The sequence below is a fragment of the Physeter macrocephalus genome, chromosome 20 (genome assembly GCF_002837175.3).
Source record: "Physeter macrocephalus isolate SW-GA chromosome 20, ASM283717v5, whole genome shotgun sequence".
Lineage (NCBI taxonomy): Eukaryota > Metazoa > Chordata > Mammalia > Artiodactyla > Physeteridae > Physeter > Physeter macrocephalus.
Genome location: NC_041233.1, coordinates 92,796,530 through 92,817,290, shown reverse-complemented (window position 1 = coordinate 92,817,290; position 20,761 = coordinate 92,796,530). Strand labels below are relative to the sequence as shown.

General features: G+C 35.7%; 1 protein-coding gene and 1 non-coding gene across 3 annotated transcripts in view; both read left to right on the top strand.

The window, feature by feature from the left end:
* UNC5D (unc-5 netrin receptor D) overlaps positions 1-20,761 on the top strand; it is a 634,719-nt gene that overhangs the window by 223,001 nt on the left and 390,957 nt on the right. The gene's annotated exons all lie outside the window — the stretch shown is intronic.
* Positions 5,458-5,586, top strand: LOC112066961 (small nucleolar RNA SNORA18). Its single transcript, XR_002892997.1, has one exon. It is a non-coding gene; the product is annotated as a small nucleolar RNA SNORA18 (small nucleolar RNA).

Sequence of the window (20,761 nt, the reverse complement as noted above, 5' to 3'; positions counted from 1 at the left end):
CAGTGAGAGGCCCGCGTACCACACAAAAAAAAAAAAAAAAAAAAAAAAAAAAAAAGTTGTGTAATCGCGTTGTCTCCAGGGGGCACATATGCTGAGTTTATTATTTCAAGTGTCCTAAAGGCAGTGGCGCCAGATTTAATATGAGGCTCCTCCAAAGATGCCAATTCCTATTAGAATTTTGTATATTCTAATTTTGTTTCCCTCCAGATTTCTGCTTATTGTACTAAAAATAAAATAATTACAAAAAGAAAAATAATAGTTATGTATTTTATTCGCATAGGATATGAACAGAAATTTAACTGGTTTATAAGCCATCAGTATTCAGATGCCATAAGAATAAAGAAAATCCTAAAACTGTTTATATTGTAATATAAAATCATTCTTGGGTTCATGTTAATGAAGAGAACCATTTTCACTGACAATCACCCTATATTCTAATTTATATCAGTGAAACTTTATCAGTTAAATTTTATTTAACAGTTTATCTTTTTCTGACTTCTAGTCTGTTTGTTTGCAGTATTTTCTATTATTCTCACTTTATTTAGAAGATAATTTACTTTTTAAACTAGCATTTTTTTTTCATTAAGGATTTAAAATACGTCTTTGGATAAAACACTAAAATCTACTACCTGAATTGAGAAAGGAAGAATTTTAACTTTTATTGAAAAGCCTAATGACTGTTATGAAATTTTAGGATTTCATAGTAAGTTAAATCTAAACAATTTCATATGGATTTTTGTATATTAGCTGACTTATAATACTGAAATTTAGAAATGAATTTAATAACATTTTAGTGAAAATATAGCAAGTTCTACTAATAAGAATCAGTAGTTCAATTTTGATTTTAAAAGCCATCAATTGTTGCCTTAGAATTGTTCCAAAATGAAAATATCTTTACTGGGGGCAGGGGAAATGTGGAAAATTAAAGGGAACGGTTTTAAAATTATTTTAATTTTAAGTAATAGCTGTGTAACAATAGAAATCATCTCTTCTTAACTTCGTAAATGAAAATATAGAACAGTTGCTTTTAGCTTTTTTAGATAATTTTGGTTTTTTGGAGAAGGAAGTGTTTCCCAGAAATAAAATTATCATTTTCCTTCCTCCTCTTCAATTTCCCCTGCCCCCCACCCCTAGCATAATTGTGATTCTCCTGCTGTAAATCTTGGGTGATTATCTAACTTAGAAGTGACTCATATACCATTTATTAGGAAACATGTATTTTTTAAAATTAATTTTTATTGGAGTATAGTTGATTTACAATGTTGTATTAGTTTCAGGTGTACAGCAAAGTGAATCAGTTATACATACATATATAGCCACTCTTTTTTAGATTCTATTCCCATATAGGTCACTACAGAGTATCGAGTAGACTTCCCTGTGCTATACTGTAGGTTCTTATTAGTTATCTATTTTATATATAGTAGTGTGTGTATGTCAATCCCAGTCTCCCAATTTATCCCTCCCCCCCTTACCCCATTGGTAACTATAAGTTTGTTTTCTACACCCGTGACTCTATTTCTATTTTGTAAATAGGTTAATTTGTACCATTTTTTTAGATTCCACATATAAGCCATATTATATGATATTTGTCTTTCTCTGTCTGACTTAACTTCGCTCAGTATGACTGTCTCTAGGTCCATCCATGTTGCTGCAAATGGCATTATTTCATTATTTTTTATGGCTAAGTATATAGCCATATATACTCCTTTGCATATATATACCCCATCTTGTTTATCCATTCTTCCATCAGTGGACATTTAGGTTGCTTCCATGTCCTGGCTATTGTAAATGGTGCTGCAATGAACATTGGGGTACATGTATTTTTTTCGAATTATGGTTTTCTCCAGATATATGCCCAGGAGTAAGATTGCTGGATCATGTGGTAGCTCTGTTTTTAGTTTTTTAAGGAACCTCCATACTCTTCTCCATGATGGCTGTACCAATTTACATTCCCACCAACAGTGTAGGAGGGTTCTCTTTTCTCCACGCCCTCTCCAGCATTTATTGTTTGTAGATTTTTTGATGATGGCCATTCTAACCAGTGTGAGGTGGTACCTCATTGTAGTAATTATCTACTACAGTGCCACATTTAACTTAGAAGTGGTTCATATACCCATTCATTAGGAACCATGTATTTTTAATGATATACCAAAATTCGAAAGCAAGTTAGGTACCCGAGAACTGTCATAAAGTTCTTTGCTAGATCAATTTCCATTAAATAAAAAAGCCTATAATTTATGTTACGGAGTTAAAATATTTTCTCTGGCAAATGATAGACCAAGAGCAATGATGCTGTCAATTATTTTATTTATTTATTTATTTTTCCCTCCCTCCCACCCTCCCTATCCCACCCCTCTCATGGTCACAATGTCAATTATTAATGAAAGGATGGAATCAGCCCTTGGTCTCTTCAAGTTGTGTGTGTGTGTGTGTGTGTATGCATGCACATGTGTGTGTTCACGTGTGTGTGTGATTTTTGTTCGGTCTTTCAGGATCCTTCATTATTCGTTTACATTAGCCAGTGCTAAACTTATTTTTTAAAATGTCAATGACCTTTAAAACTGCAAAGACTGTGGAGTATTATTTTTTGAAGGGGGTTCAGTAATTTGGGTCAAAAAATGCTTTTTACTTGATTTTATGGGGGCATCTCCAAGTCATTTTATCTTTATTTTATATATGATCAACCATTTGGCAGATCCTTAATTTTGTTTTGGATATCTTAAACATGATAAACAGATAAATTTTAAAAAAACTCATTAACAATTAAATATGATCCAAATACTAATACAGACAGTAAGGATTACACTTCACTTCAGGAATAAGAGGAGTGGCAATGGTATAACTTTGCAGTAGTAAAACCACATTTTCTGACTTTATTCTTTTTAGTCGTTTCTTTCATGCATTTCTGGGGAAAACTGGAAAAATAAATTGCCTTAAAATGACCTAGGAAGGGCTTCCCTGGTGGCGCAGTGGTTGAGAGTCCGCCTGCCGATGCAGGGGACACGGGTTCGTGCCCCGGTCCGGGAAGATCCCACATGCCGCGGAGCGGCTGGGCCCGTGAGCCGTGACCGCTGAGCCTGCGCGTCCGGAGCCTGTGCTCCGCAACGGGAGAGGCCACAACAGTGAGAGGCCCGCGTACCGCAAAAAAAAAAAAAAAAAAAAAAAAAAAAAAAGATTTAGGAAGAATGGCCTTGGAAATTGTGACAACACAGTTGTGTGTTGTGTGATATCCATGTGTGATGACCATAATACAACTGGATGTATCATTATAACGTTTCTAAGCATATGAAACAGTAAAAAAAAAAATCTGTACAAGGGGAAACAAACTTTTTTGAAGATAAAGTGAAAATATGTCTTAAGGGCCAAATAAATTTAAAATCCAATCAAATGATATATCGAAGTCAGCTGTGAGTGGGGAGATGCTGTAAAACTTGAATTTCAGGTGTTGGAACTTGCCTCTTTGGGGTTATAAAGTCATAGACATGGAAAGTATAAAGTGTTCACAGTTCCTCTGAGGGTAAGTGTCAACAGTGCAGTCAGTCTCTTAGCTTGAATTTCTGGTCATTTTGAGAGCTGTAGAACACTGGGAAGTCAACTCCAAGGTTACATTGTGGGGACTGAAATAATTATTTCCTTGGGAGTAAGCATTTGTCAAACGCTTAGAAAGTTTTATCATGAAGTAAAAGAGGTATTTATCTAATTGTATTAATATTTATATAAAAAAGGATTTGTAAAAAATTGTACTTACAATATTTAATATTTGGATTATTATAAAAAAATAGATTAGCCTGTGACTTTAATTCTAACTTAATTATTCAAAATTTTAATTTTAATAATTAATTTAGAACCATGATTTTTTTTATGACTAATTATTTATTTATTGGAGTATAATTGCTCTACAATGGTGTGTTAGTTTCTGCTTTATAACAAAGTGAATCAGCTATACACATACACACATCCCCATATCTCTTCCCTCGTGTGTCTCCCTCCCACCCTCCCCATCCCACCCCTCTAGGTGGTCACAAAGCACTGAGCTGATCTCCGTGTGCTATGCAGCTGCTTCCCACTAGCTAGCTATTTTACATTTGAGAACCATGATTTTAAATTGAGTCTTAGTAGGCTTGTAAATGTTATCAGAGTGCTTAATATATAAATGTTTTATTTCTTCACATTATAATTTAAATATATTTGATTTTAACAGTAATTTAAGTGCTCACTAAGGTCTATCTGTAACACTATTAAAGTATTCAAAATATTAAATATATAGATAAAGTTTCAAATGTTTGAAGATGTTTAAATCTATGGTGAATATAAACATTATCCAGAGCACAATTAAAGGTAATATGTTTTTTAGATTTCTAAATAGGAAATTAAGATTCATTTAGTTGTTTAAGAACTTAAGAAAGACTTAGGTTTGGCGCTTATAATTTTGTAAATTGAATTTTATTATAGAAACTAAATAGAGGGAATTCCCTGGCAGTCCAGTGGTTAGGACTCCACGCTTCTACTTCAGGGGTCCCGGGTTCAGTTCCTAGTCGGAACTAAGATCCCGCATTCCATGCAGTGCAGCCAAAAAAAAAAAAAGACAAAACTAAATAGAGCACTGATTAGCCTTTTCTGTACTCAAAAACTATCTTGAGAACACAAAAAAACATGTATTTAGCTGAGAACGTTCCTGGTATTTTCAACAATTGGCATTCAGTTTTGTTGACTAATGAATTCATCCAGAAGTCTTTGGGACTAATGTTGGATATCGCCAATCATTATCATTAATCAAAAACTTCACGTATGGGTCACAGTAGAAAAGAATCCCAATGTGTCCAGGTGTTGGGGAGACAGAGGTTTCTGGTTAACTCAAACTGTTTAGGGGCTATAACCTGAAAGTAATGACCACTTAGAGTTCAAATCTCTACTGTGTTTTCAGATAAAAAGAAAAAAAAAAGCCTAGAACTTTTTTCGTGAAAGAAACATTATATGCTAATTGGTATGTGATTTTACATCGGGGCAAAAAAGGAAAGTATCTAGAAACTATTTATTTGTATTTTATATTTTGCCATTAAAATATTTTATTGTGAAATATACATACAAAAGAGTATATTAATGTAAGAATGTAACAAAAGGAATAGTAGTAAAATGTATATATTCCTAAAAGTAATAGATCTTTGATGTTCTGCTGTTACAACAAAATTTGTATGGCTGTGAATTTCTCTGTCTTATTTGAAATTTATTGTGCTTCTTAGAACTGAGTTTTGGTGTCTTTTAGCAATTCTTGGAAAATGCCAGCCATTATTTGTTTGAAGCGTCTCTCTGCCCCTTTATTTCTACAATCATCTCCTTCTGGAACTCCAAGTTATATATGTTAGACCTTCACACGCTATCTTTCATGTCTTTTAACTTAGCTTGTTTTCCATATCTTTGTGAGGACTTCCTATTGGATTGTTTCTTAAGAATTATCTTGTTGAAGCCTAACCTGATGGGGCTTTTTCTGTAAACCAACATTGTTGGAAATGCCTCCGAGTAACTGCGTATTTTCCTTTACTCATAGAACTACCTGTTAGATCTGTGGGAAAGAACTACAAGACAGAGCTGCCACGTAAACTATGAAAAACCTAACAGTCAAACTTTGTTTTATCTTAGGTATTGGCATATCCCAATGATCTGTACTGTTCTAGGGTGTAATGGCTTAGGAGTGAATATGATTTGAACCTTATACATTTTTAGAGGATGTCAAATTCAGAACCAGATCCATCTCCTGACCCTAAACATGGTCCTAAAGTAAATTGCTTGAGGAAATTGGATCCCGAAGGTTACAGGTGGGGAATTTTGAAGTGTGTCCATATTCCATTGGAGATCAAAGAAACCTAACTAAAAGAATTGTGGGCTGACTCACATGACAACTTCTTTTTGAAAGGACTATTTTATCTTGAAGGTTATGAGTTTGGAGGAACTAAGGTGATTGGCAGTGGAAAGAATCAGAACATGTGAAATTCCTTAAAAATTTATTGACAAATAATTTTGTCTACGTTCCACATAATTTTTTTAAAAAAACCTTTACACTTTGTGCGGAAACTCAGCATATATTTTTAGCTCAAAGTTTCTCTAATGTTTTCTGTGGAAGGAATAATATAATTTATCAGTTAAAAAAAATTATTCATTAATTTTCTCTTCAGCTGTGTCTAAACCATTATAAATTCATCCACTGGATTTTCCATTTCAATTATTATATATATTTTTCCTGGAACTTCTTTCTGGTTCTTTGATAAATCTGTATTAAAAAGTAGAGTTCTGTACTAATATTTTCAAACCTTTTTTTATTGAGGTATAATTGACATATAACATTGTATTATTTCCAGGTGTACAACATAATGATTCAATATTTGTATATACTGTGAAGTGATCATCACAGTAAGTCTTGATACCATTTGTTAACATACATGGTTACAAATATTTTTTTCTTCTAATGAGTACTTTTAAGATCTACCCTCTTAGCAACTTTCAGATATGCACTATTAGTATTATTAACTATAATCACCATCCTGCACATTACATCCCCATGACTTAATTATTTTATAACTGGAAATATGTACCTTTTGGCCCCTTTCACCCATTTCTCCCATCCTCTGTCTCCTACCACTTGCAACCACCAATCTGTTCTCTGTATCTATGGGTTCCTTTTGTTGTTTTCATTGCTGTTGTTTAATTCCACATATAGTTGAGATCATACAGCATTTGCCTTTCTTGTTCAGACTTATTTCACTTAGTATAATGCCTTCAAGGTATATATATGTATATCTCACATCCATTCATCCATCATCAGACACTTAGATTGTTTCCATATCTTGGCTATTGAAAAAATGCACCTGGAAATGGAATTACTGGATCCTATGGTAGTTCTATTTTTAATTTCTTGAGGAACCTTCATACTGTTTTCCATAGTGGCTGCACCAATTTACATTCCCACCAACAGTACATAAAGGTTCCCTTTTGGTTTTTTACTTCTTTGCTGACACTTGTTATTTCTTGTCTTTTTGATGGTAGCCATTCTAACAAGTGTGAGGTGATAGTTCATTGTGATATTGATTTGCATTTCCCTGATGACTAGTGATGTTGAGCATCTTTTCATGTACCTGTTTCCCATCTATATGTCTTCTTTGGTAAAATGTCTCTTCAGCTATTTTGCCCATTTTTTAAAAATTGGATTTTTTGTTCATTTGTTTGTTTTTGCTATTGCATTGTATTGAGTTCTTTATATGTTTTGAGTCTTAACCCCTTATCAGATATATGATTTTGCAAATATTTTTTCCAACTCAGGAGACTGCCTTTTCATTTTATTATTTCCTTTGCTGTGTAGAAGCTTTTTGGACTGATGTAGTCCCACTTGTTTATTTTTGCTTTTGTTGTCTTTGGTTTTGGAGTCAGATTCAAAAACTCATTGCCAAGACTAATGTCAAGGATCCTACATTCAAGTCTTCAATCCATAATTTTTGTGCATGGTATAAGATAGTAGTCTACTTTCATAATGTTGCATGTGGCTGTCCAGTTTTCCCAGCACCTTTTATTGAAGAGACTATCCCTTCCTTATTGTATATCCTTGCCTCCTTTGTCATAAATTAATTGGCCACAGATGTGTGGATTTGTTTTATTTGGGGAATCTCTTTTCTGTTTCATTGATCTATATGTCTGATTTTTATGCTAATACCATACTGTTTTGTTTACTGTAGCTTTGGAATGTAGTTTGAAGTTAGGGCGCTTGATGCCACCAGCTTTGTTCTTCTTTCTCAAGATTCCTTTGGCTATTGGGATATTTTGTGGTTCCATACAAACTTTAGGATTGTTCATTATATTTCTATGAAAGATGCTATTGGAATTTTGTTAGGGATTGCATTAAATCTGTGGATTGCTTTGGGTGATATGGACATTTTAACACAATTAATTCTTCCAGTCCATGAGCACAGACTACGTTTTTATTTATTTGTGTCTTCTTTAGTTTCCTTCATCAGTGTAAGTTTTCAGTGTGCAGGCCTTTTACCTCCTTGGTTAAATTTATTTCTAGGTATTTTATTCTTTGTGGTGAAATTGTAAATGGGATTGTTTCCTTAATTTCTCTTTCTGGTAGTTTGTTGTTAGTGTGTAGAAATGCAACAGATTTTTGTGTATTAATTTTTGTATCCTTCAATTTGAATGAATTCATTTATTAGAACTAACAGTTTTTTGGTGAAACTTTTTTTTTTTTTGAAATACAGTTAATTTACACTGTTGTGGTAGTTTCTGATATACAGCAAAGCTATTCATTTAAATATGTATTCTTTTCCATTTAGGTTACTACAAGATATTGAATGTAGTTCCCTGTGCTATACAGTAGGACCTTGTTGTTTATCTATTTTATATATAGTAGTTTGTATCCACTAATCCCAAACTCTGAATGTATCCCCCTGTCCTTTCCTCTTTGGTAACCACAAGTTTGTTTTCTATGTCTTCAAGTCTGTTTCTGTTTTGTAAGTAAGTTGATTTGTGTCATATTTTAGATTCCACATATAAGTAATATCATATGATATTTGGCTTTGTCTGATTTATTTCACTTAGTATGATCATCTCTAGGTCCATGCATGTTGCTGCAAATGGCACTATTTTATTCTTTTTTTATGGCAGAATGATACATAAACACACACATACACACACACACACACACACACACACACGACGTCTTCTTTATCCATTCATCTGTCAATGGACACTTCACTTAGGTTGTTTCCATGTCTTGGCTATTGTAAATAGTGCTTCTATGAACATAGGGGTGCATGTATCTTTTCAAATTAGAGTTTTCTCCAGATATATGCACAGGAGTGGAATTGCTGGATCATATGGTAGCTCTATTTTCAGTTTTTTTGAGGAACCTCCATACTGTTTTCCATAGTGGCTGCAAGTGAAACTATTTTAAAATACATGTTTCATAGCAATACTTGAATATTGTTCTATTTACTACTGTCAGTTACTATAACAGAACTTCATTAAGAATATTTCCTTTTCATGCTTGGTTATTCTTAGTGACAAAGCATGCCCTCATGGTCTTAGGATGGATATTGGATATATCATTTTCATTATAAAAATCTAAACATATGGCATGACTGTTAGGTGTTTCCTTGAAAACTGTCACATTTTGCTACTATCAGTGGCTTCTTGATGTGTTAATGTATTACATTCCCTCTTCAGCATTGAAGAAATAGATGATACATCTGTAAGATATAGCTGCAATGAAAAAAAAGTAATCCTTTTGATCTGTGTAGAATGATCAACAAAGTTCTTTTCTGGCAATAGATAGACAAACAGATATTCTTCCCAATATCTATCAGTGTTAAGGGAAATAAAACAACATCTATAGATGATTGCCTGATGAATACCCATTAAATGCTCTAGACCATTAAGTGTGCTAATATCTGTCCCAGGATTAGACAGAACCAACATTCACATACCTGAATGGTATGTTATTAGCTTCCTGTAAAATCACTCACCCTTTCCTCTCTTCTGAATTATGCTTTGGAGTGGTGCCATTAGCCAATTTCAAAAGATGCTGTAAGAAAGAGACCTGTAGAAAAATTTCAAGTCTACTGTAAAGATGTTGTTATGATCTTTGTTGGTGGGATGGCAGTACCCCTTTTATGATTTCCCTTAAGGAGAAATGGTTTGCTGCTTTCTGAACTTTAGTATCAGGAACAGTTGGGTTTCTTCTGAGCAGTTGATTTTTTTATCTTCTTATTGATCCTTGGTTTGTAAACTGATTAGCTTTCTTTCACGGGAAGCCAGAATACTGAATCATATGTTAACTTATTTGATATTATAGTTATATCTGGCTCCTTTTAAGTCCTTACTTTATTTTTCAGTACGTTTTTTCTCATTTCTTCAGATTTATGTTATCTTGGTATATTATGTTTTATTTTTTTAATTGAAGTATAGTTGATTTACAATGTTGTGATAGTTTCCAGTGTACAGCAAAGTGATTCAGTTATTCTTTTTCAGATTCTTTTCCCTTATAGGTTATTACGAAATACTAATTATAGTTCCCTGTGCTATCTAGGCAAAGATGTATGGTGACCTTATATATAGGAAACTCTAAATGCCTTTTCACTCACATATGCTATCAAGTATCTATATGTATGTGTGTGTGTGTGTGTGTATATATATATATATATATATATTTGTTTTCTTTTTAAAAATTTTTTTGCTGAGACTATTTAACATAAGACAGACAAACCACCTTTACTGGGAGATTTGCTTTGACCCTGGCTTTTGCATAATTTGCCTTTAGCAAAGTCTTCAGCAAGTAGCAAGATTTAAAGTACAGGGTTGAAGTTCAGGTTAAAACTCTAGTAAGTTAATGATCAAGAACGTACAAGGTAGAGAATGAGAGATAGAGAATTTGGGATATCAGTTTATCCAAGTGTAGGGAACATTTAACAGAAGCACATTTACCAGAATTAGGGCATGAGGTTATAATCAGATACCGGGAAATTCTGAGGTCAGGTCTGGCTTTAGAGAAGGTGGGGCTAAGCTTGTATTTGGGGCTAAAGAGAGCTCCATTTAGGGAGAAAAGGAGACAGAGGCTGGAAATCGGAAGAGGTAAATGAGTCAGCCCAGGTGCAAGGACTGATGTTGCCGTGCTGAGTGACCACGGGCAAGTGAATTAAACCATCTGAGGCCTCTTTCTAGTTTGGGTAATGTAGATAATAATACCTACCTCACAGATTGCTTTAAAGACATGAAAAGTACTTAAAATAGTGTCTGCTCTCCAGCAGGCTTTCAGTAAATAGCGACTGTCATCGTGTCCCAGTGCAGTGCCTGCATTCTGCAAGCTGATCCACTGTGTGCCACTGTGAATAAAATAGCACAAGGGTAGCCTTTTCTTAATTTGCAGGGAACCCAATTTGGTTGGGATATTCTCAGTTGGCAGCTTCCCTGAGATCGATGTTTTCACCCTTTGGTGTTTACTGCTGCCTGCCTGCCAGTGGGCGGCAATAGATGACAAAACAAATGAATGAACAGTATCAATATTTCTTGCTTTTCTTCCCAAATCAACACATTCCAAGTGTTTCACTGATTGGGTAGCTTAAGAACCAATGCCTGGCTTAGAACCCTGTGTCCATGACGTAATGCTGCTTGTTTTAGCAGAAGTCTCTTGGGGCCATGGGAAAGCATCTTCCTAAATTCTTAGGTTCGTTTTTTGCTACCTGTACTAGGAGTGGTTGGACAGAAGTATATCTGAGATCCCTGTCATTCCCAGGAAGGGTGTCATTTGCTAGCTCTGGCAAGTATCTTTTCCTAGGACACTTTGCTATGCTGTAAAAAGAAATCTATAACTGTACTGAACTCCTCACTAAGTCAAAGTGTCAGAAATCTCTCAGGCTGTCATAATTCACCTTTTAAAGGTAAACAAAAGGAGATAGGGCAATTATTTTCAGTTGGAAGAAGATAGATCCGATTGTATGATACAAGGATGTAAAGGTCACAAAGCAGGTATTTGCAGATCGAGTACTCTTCTTCCCCAACCCGCTCACTCATTCTCACTGTTTTCTTACCACAGTTGTCCCCAGGTTCAACTCTGTCACTCCGGTGACCTGTATTGCTAAGCAGTAGCAACAGACCCCAGAGGCCTCTAACTAACTCCATCCTTTCATCTTGGAAAAATGTTTCTTGATAGGTAAGAAACTAAGCATCGCCGTCTGGGCTTATCTGAGATCCTAAAAGCCCTCTGAATGTGTGTTGCTGACCTCATTTTCAAGTCCCTGGTGCATCATTGGAGCACATCACAGGTACATAAATCACCTTTAGAAAGTACATTCTTCCAAACTCTGTCAGCCTGTGTCTCTCAGAAAATACATTCACTTTTGGCAGCTTTTTATGAAGCCTGCTTTGTGAAAATTAATAATAATAATAAAAGAGGAATTTAAAGATTTTTGTACTCTCTGTTGGGTTTTTCTGGGAATTTTTAGCTGCCATCCAGGCAAACAAATAGTCTAGTGACTGCTTCTGTGGGTACCTTCATGATGCATTCAAGCCTTTTGTTAAATTTGAACCCCACTCAACTTAGAAGCCCTTTGAATCTCACCTCCTCCACACAGCCTTCCTTGGCTACTCTTGTCCTGTTTAAAGACAAGGAATATTAACGCTTGTGGAGGTGGTATGCAAATGTTACTTGCTGTTGCCAATTTTTATCTTCCCTAAACAGCTCCGCCACATAAAACATGCATCACAAATTAATTTGTATATATTCCTTGATTAATGGGTACTATTTTCATCTTCCTAATATTGTTCCTGATCTGTGCGTTTTCTAATGTGTTGTTCAGTGATTCATATTTGGTGATCTTATCTCCATGGCTAGACTATAAATGTTCTCAAATGAGGGCAAGGACCAGATTTTATCTGCTCCCTTAACTAATGTTTAATAAGGGTCTGCTGTTTAGATGTTTTCTAAAATGTTGGCTGGGGAAAGATGGCGGGTCTTCAGGACATGCAATTTCCTGTTGGTATAACTAACTTCCCATTCTCTGCCATGAGCATTGGGGTTTCTTGTACAAGAATATCTTTGTCTTGTTAATCACTTTATTGAGGTATGATTGACATGTAAAAAGTTGTATATATTTAATGTGTACAGGTTGATGTGTTTGGGGATAAGTATATACCTGTGAAACCATCACTGACATCAAGGCCATAGACATATCCGTTGCTAGTAAATGTTTCCTTGCATCCGTTTATTATGATTGTTTTATGTGTGTGAGTGTGTGTGTGTGTGTGTGTGGCTCTTAATGTAAGATTACCCCCCTGGCAAATTGTTAGTATACAGTACAGTATTGTTAGCTATAGGCACTATGCTGTATAGTAGCCTACCCCTAATTTATTGATCTTGCATAACTGTAACTTTGTACCCTTTGATCATCATCTTCCCACTTCCCCCTGTGACTTTAACTATTTTAGATTTCACATATAAGAGATTATGCAGTATTTGTCTTTCTATGTCTGGCTCATCTCACATAACATAATGTCCTCCAGGTTCATCCATTATGTTGCAAATGGCAGGATTTCCTTCTTTTTTAAGGCTGGATATTGTATATGTGCACCACATTTTCTATATCCGTCCATCCTTCAGTGGGCATATAGGCTGATTACATATCTTGGCTATGGTGAATACAGAGCAATGAACATGAGAGGGTAGATATCTCTTTTAATTTCAATTCCTTTGGATAAATACCCAAAAGTGAGATTTCTGGATGGTATGGTAGTGCCAGCTTTAATTTTTTGAGGAACCACCACACTAATTTCCACAATAGCTGTACCAATTTACATTCCTACCAACAGTGTACAAGGGTTCACTTTTCTCCACATCTTGCCCATACTTATGTTTTTATTTTTTAAAAATAGCTATCCTCATAGGTGTGAAGTGATATCTCATTGTGGTTTTGATTTGCCTTTCTCTGGTGATTAATGACATTGAGTACCCTTTCATATACCTGTTGTCCATTTGTATGTCTTCTTTGGAGAAATGTTTATTCAGATCCTCTGTCCATTTGTTAATTGGGTTATTTGTTTTGTTTTGTTTTTGTGCAGTTGAGTTGTATGAATTATTTATATATTTTGGCTGCTAACCCCTTATTGGATATATGGTTTGCACATATTTTCTCCCATTACATAGGTTAAATTTTAATTTAGTTGATTATTTCCTTTGCTATGCAATAGCTTTTAAATTTGATGTAGTCCCACACTTTTATTTTTGTTTCTGTTGCGTGTACTTTTGGTGCTGTATCCAAAAAGTTATTGCCAAGACCAATGTCAAGGAGCTTTTTCCTATGTTTTCTTCTAGGGGTTTTACATTTTCAAATGTTACATTTAAGTCTTTAATCCACTTTGAGTTGATCTTTTTCTGTATGGAATAAGGTAGGCGTCCCATTTTATTCTTTTGCACATGGATATACAGTTTAAGCAATAACATTTGTTGAAGAGACTGTCCTTTCCCCATTGTATATTTTGGTGCCTCTGAAGAAATTTAATTGGCCATAGAAGCATGGGTTTATTTCTGGGCTCTCTGTTGTGTTCCATTGGTCATTGGGTCTATTTTTATTCCAGTACCATAATGTTTGGATTACTGTAACTTTGTAATGTAATTTCAAATCAGGAAATGTGATGCCTGCAGCTCTTTTATTCTTGCTCAAGATTGTGTTGGCTATTTGGGGTCTTTTGTAGTTCCATAGGAGTTTTAGGATTGTTTTTCTCTTTCTGTGAAAAATGCCATCGAAATTTTGATAGAAATTGCATTGAATTTGTGGAACATTTGGGCAATGTGGACATTTTAAGAATATTAAATCTTCCAATCCAGAAACACAAGATATCAAAAAACCAAAAACCCAGTTTAAAAAAATGGGCAGAAAAGCTAAATAGACATTTCTCCCAAGAAGACATACAGATGGCTACAGGCACATGAAAAGATGCTCAACATCGCTAATTATGAGAGAAATGCAAATCAAAACTACAATGAGGTATCACCTCACACTGGTCAGAATGGCCATCATCAAAAATTCTACAAATAATAAATTCCAGAGAGGGTGTGGAGAAAAGGGAACCCTCCTACACTGTTGGTGGGAATGTAAACTGGTGCAGACACTATGGAGGACAGTATGGAGGATCCTTAAAAAACTAAAAACAGCTACCACATGATCCAGCAATCCTACTCCTGGGCATGTATCCAGAAAAGACAAAAACTCTAATTTGAAAAGATACATGCACCCCATTGTTCATAGAAGCACTGTTCACAATAGCCAAGTCATGGAAACAACCTAAATGTCCATCGACAGATGAATGGGTGAAGAAGCTGTGGTATATATATATATATATAATGGAATATTACTCAGCCATAAAAAAGAATGAAATAATGCCATTTGCAGCAAGATGGATGGACCTAGAGATTATCATACTATGTGAAGTCAAACAAAGACAAATATCCTATGATATCACTTATATGTGGAATCTTTAAAAACAGATACAAATGAACTTATTTACAAAACAGAGATAGAGTCACAGACATAGAATACAAACTTATGGTTACCAAAGGGGAAAGAGGAGGAGAGGGAGAAATTAGGAGTTTGGGATTAACAAATACACACTAATATATATAAAATAGGTAAACAACAAATACCTACTCTATAGTACAGGGAGGTATATTCAATATCTTATAATAACCTATAATGGAAAATAATCTGGAAAAGAATATGTACATGTATCACTGAATCACTTTGCTGTACACCTGAAACTAACATAACATTGTAAATCAACTGTACTTAAAATAAAAAATGGATGAAGAAAACCAGAGAAGAAAATAAAGAAGGGAGCAACCAACAAGAAGGAGAAATTCTTCAAGGGCTTTGGTCAAGAACCCTGCCATGTGCCAGTAAACCTCTGATTCTAGGACCTGTTTGATTTACAGAATGATAACAAACTAATTTTTTAGTATTGTCTATTACCAGGTACATAATAGCACCTGTCGTCCTTACAGCCCTATATATCCTGTAGGTCCTGTATATCCCAGTAAAATATAAAGTTATTTTTGTCGTTAATTATTTTTCTTCCTATTTTTTGTAAACTGACTTAACCAAATTGGCTGTTCACAATCATTAGGTTTTTTCTGGTACTGGTTATTATTGTTTTTAAATATCAGAAACCTGCAGTCATTATAGATAGGTGAGGGTTATATATATCTTTCTGCATAACCTTACTGCCACACACAAAGTTATATTTTGGACCAAATCTTGTTACAAACGCACATATTTTTTAGAAGGAAAGTATGAAATTAATCATAATCATGTTACGTAAATAATAATATCCAGTGCTCTGTTCTTTTATGATTCTATCCACAGCTTGCATAAAAAATGGTTGTAACGGGCTTCCCTGGTGGCGCAGTGGTTGAGAGTCCGCCTGCCGATGCAGGGGACGCGGGTTCGTGCCCCGGTCTGGGAAGATCCCACATGCCGCGGAGCGGCTGGGCCCGTGAGCCATGGCCGCTGAGCCTGCGTGTCCGGAGCCTGCGCTCCGCAACGGGAGAGGCCACGACGGTGAGAGGCCCGCGTACCACAAAAAAAAAAAAAAAAAATGGTTGTAACAAACACAACAGTTATTCTAGAGACAAGAGTTCTTTAATTTTATAATTGGCCTTGGTTACCAGAATCTTATGAAATAGTGACTAGATTCAAGACTTTTTAAAAACCAAAGTTCAGGTCCCATTTCAAAGGAAGTCTTCGTACAACTTATTCATGAAAGAATATATATAAAATTTCTAGCCTATCCACACTATTTGAGGACCACAACATTTGCCAATGAATACCCACTTCAAAAATAGTTTATGATGTTTAATAAAACCTATTTTGCTGATCAGAGATAAAAAGTGTTTGCAGTAGCTACTGTAACCTTTAGATTATAAGAGAGCCAACACAATTTAGGCAAGTAACTATCTTTGATTGTAAATTAAAACTTTATTACACATTCACACACACACACACACACACACACACACACTCACCCCCCACCACTATGATTAAGTATTTTAAAGTGTATTATAGACATCACAACACCATTTTATAACAGGAACCATTAGGCTCAGAGAGGTTAAGCAATTTGCCTCTGGATTTACAACTATTAATTGGGAAAGGAGAGAAATGACCCCATGGCTTTGGACTCCATATCCATACATATTCTTTATACCATACTGTACATCCTCGGCTTATTCTTTCTCTGGGTGCTAAAAACCAAAATCTGTTTTATTTGACTCAGAACGACCTACTGCTTGTTACCGAGAAGGAAATTCTAAGAACACTTGTAAAATATGTCCCTACTGCATCTGCTTTCTTGGGGCACGTAGAGACTTCTGTATTAGTGAGTCAATTCGCTGTGTATGACAATGAGGTACACTATCTAGGGGAAGAACATGGAGAAGATTCAGCAGGGGGTGCAGTCTCAACAGATCACTAAATTACTGCTGGCAGGGGAAGCAAGCCACAGAAGCTGGCAGGCTCAGACTGGAATAAATGGGAAAAAGTAAGATGAGATGGGAGCATAAAAGGTCACAGCCAGACAGGTTCTGACTCCATCATGATGCAGGTTTGTATAAATGATGGTGAATTTAGTTCTTTGGTGATTCTCAAAATATAGATTATGGATTCCAGTGAGAACGTGGTAAATATCTAGTTCTAATCAAGAAAGCAAGCAATACATTAATTCTGCTCCCGATCTTTGCCTGCTGATGGTAATAGCTTCACACTAGAAATAATTCTCATTTCTAACAAATTTTGGTTAAAAACTACATTTTTTTAATGAATTGGTGCTTTCTGAAGTATTACCTTGAGGTTTGATTTTTGTCATAAAGTTAAGACCTGGAATGTAATACAGAATTCGATTTGCATATAAAAGTCTCTATTTAAATGTATCTGAAGGGGATATATTAGAAGCTGATCATCTTTCATCATGGGGAGAGAAAGTGGAGTTGTATGCTATTTGTAGTTTCTCTTAGAATAGAGATATAAGAAAGGGTACAGCAGAAATTAAACACAACATTTTAAATCAACTATACTTCAATAAAATTTTTAAAAAGTTGTAATACCAGAGAAAAAGGATCACTTTCTTCACTGCTTCTAATGTGGAAATCGATGATATTTAGTGTTGTATGTATTTTTCCTCACTCATTTTTTAAACACACGTATTTTGTTGAAAAAAGTTAATTGGATGTAGCCTAATAAAATAATTTGATTTGTTATTATCTCTTATCCAGTGTTCAAAGGCATTTGAGGGGACCTTTTCTTAACCCACCTCTGAATGTGCATCCTCTTGACAGAAGGTGACTGAGTTTGGAGGCATCGCTGGAAGACACATCAACTTCCCCATTCTCCTTTCTGCCCTACTTAAGTGCGGATGTGTTCCAGTGCTTGCTGTTATGCTTAGTTTCACACCCTTTGCATATTCTGCAAGTTCTTCCTACTGAACCAAGTGATAACCTCTTTGGGGGACTTAGCTAATTTTAGTTTGGAAGCACATTCAATCTGAGATTACTTGAAACATTTAAAGAATGCTAACCTCCTGGAAAGTAATCAGTCTATTACAGTAGATTTCCCCCCAGGGAAAACAGGTCTGTGGAAGGGCCTGATTTTCTTTTCCCCTTTCAAGTAACACATAGAATGCATGCTTTTCCCAATTTATTCATCTTCTAAACTCAAATAAGAGGTGGAGAAACTCTAGCCTTAAATAATCCCAGCCTTTGGAAGATCAATGACAACAGAAATTTAGAATTATATGTATATAAAATATAAATTTCTGACCTGGTCCACCCTGAACCTAGGTCTCTGACTCCCAAGTTTCTATTCTTTTGTAGGGGAGAAAATCTTTTCCTTTTTTCTCTTGTAGGTTCTTTGGCTGGTCCAATGATGAAACTGATTTAAGGCAGATTAATAGGAGAAAAATTTAATTTGTATGTGTGGGAGCTCATAGAAATATGAGACTCAAAGAAGTGACCAAAGCAGGCAGCTTTTATACCTGTTTTAGAGAAATAAGCAATACATTTCTGAAGAACTGACAAGGCAAAAAAGTGTGGGTTTGGGGTAGTAAATTAGTAAAGAAGTGGACTTCCCTGGTGGCGTCCGGGAAGATCCCACATGCCGCGGAGCAACTAAGCCCGTGTGCCACAAGTACTGAGCCTGTGCTCTAGAGCCCGCGAGCCACAACTACTGCGCCCGCGTGACACAACTACTGAAGCTCACACGCCTAGAGCCCATGCTCTGCAACAAGAGAAGCCACCGCAGTGAGAAGCCCACACACCACAACGAAGAGTAGCCCCCGCTCGCCGCAACTAGAGAAAAGCCTGCGCGCAGCAACGAAGACACAACGCAGCCAAAATTAAATAAATAGATAAATTAAATTTTTTTTTTAAATTAGTAAAGAAGTAACAAGGTTTGTTTATACAGCGTTCTCTATGAACGGCACCTGCCTTCGGAGGGGTAGAGGAGGGTCAGAGTGACCTTCTTGCATCCGCTGTTTCTTAAGTAGTAACTCTGTTTTGAAATAATCAGTATGCCAAAGTGGCATACTTTAGGATGGCCTGCCCTGAACCCCATCACTTTGAATACAGCATGCTTTCTCCTAAGACCATATCAGAATCCCAAGTCCCCACAGTAATACAAACCTCATAAAAACTATCCTTTTTGACTATAGGAAAAAGGAGAAGGAATTTTTCTTTGGTGATTTTGGAGGGTACTATAGCGAGAACTCTCATTTATGCCTTTTGACCCATTGTAACAATTCACATTACCTCACTCTGCTCACTTTTTTTTTTTTTTTTTTTTTTACGCGGTCCTCTCACTGTTGTGGCCTCTCCCGTTGCGGAGCACAGGCTCCGGACGCGCAGGCTCAGCGGCCATGGCTCACGGGCCCAGCCGCTCCGCGGCATGTGGGATCCTCCCAGACCGGGGCACGAACCCGCGTCCCCTGCATCGGCAGGCGGACTCTCAACCACTGCGCCACCAGGGAAGACCTGGTCACTTTTTAAGTGTACCAAGTGGTATGAGAAATTATGAAGTCATCCTAGGTATGGGTGATGTTTTCATCCTGGGGTAACCCTGTTATCATCTCCTGACCCAGTGACTTGTATATCAGTCCTTAAACGTTTCTCCCGTTGACTTCAGAGCACAGTTCCCTAGCTTCCTATCCCTTGTGCCACCGTCCAGTACTTCATAGGTCCAGTACTCCACTGGCCTACTCTCCGACCTTATTCACTACCTGCCCTTCAGTAAACATAATTCTTTTGAAGATTCTGCATGACTTTAGGGCAAGTACTTACAAAAGAATTGGAAAAAAAAAGGAGTTATTAATAAATATGAGTAAGTTCCATAATGTGATAGAAATTTTAAAACTGTTACTTGACATTGTTAGTGAAATAGGAAGTGATAGATTTGCATTCCTTCTAAAACAATGCATATAACCCTCTGTAATAAATGCTATTCTGAGTTCCCTTACATCTGTTAATTCATTCAACTTATAAATGAATGCTATAAATCTTAGGAATCTTATAACAGTTCTAAGGGGTAGGTATTGTTATGTACCCTGTCTATTTTCGTTTTACAGATGAAGAAACTGAAGTTCAGGGATTAAGTACTTTACACACTTAGGAAGCATCAGGGCTGGGATTTAACCCTAAACAGTCTGGCTCAGAAGTCCATGATCTTGTCTATTACACAGTAATTTAAAACGTGGTCCAGGAACATCAGTGTCACTTGAGAAGCTGCTAAATCAGAAACTCTTTGGATGAGGCCCAGTGGCAAACCCTACTGGTTATTCAGATGCCCCCTAATGTTTGCCTTCTTTTAGTCTTTCATTGATTGATCTCTCTGATCTCTCAATTATTTTTACTTTGCTTTTTAACAACAATAACAAAAAGTCTTAACAATTCTGTAATTGAGAGTTAATTTAGAAAATTTGGAAAATACATAAAAGTGTAAAAACATTGAAATCTAAGCAGTAATAACTATTGTGTTTACAGCTTTATAGTTTGCTTTATTCATGTAGAATACTGTGAACATTTTTTCAGTCATTGATAATTCTAAAATACCATTATAAGTGATTCCTTGAATTTTCAATATGCAGAAATTTTACTTGTGTTTTTTTTTTAGGTTCTTACATTTTTGAGAATTTTTTTATTGGCATATAATTCACATATCATATTACATTGTCTTTACACTAAAAA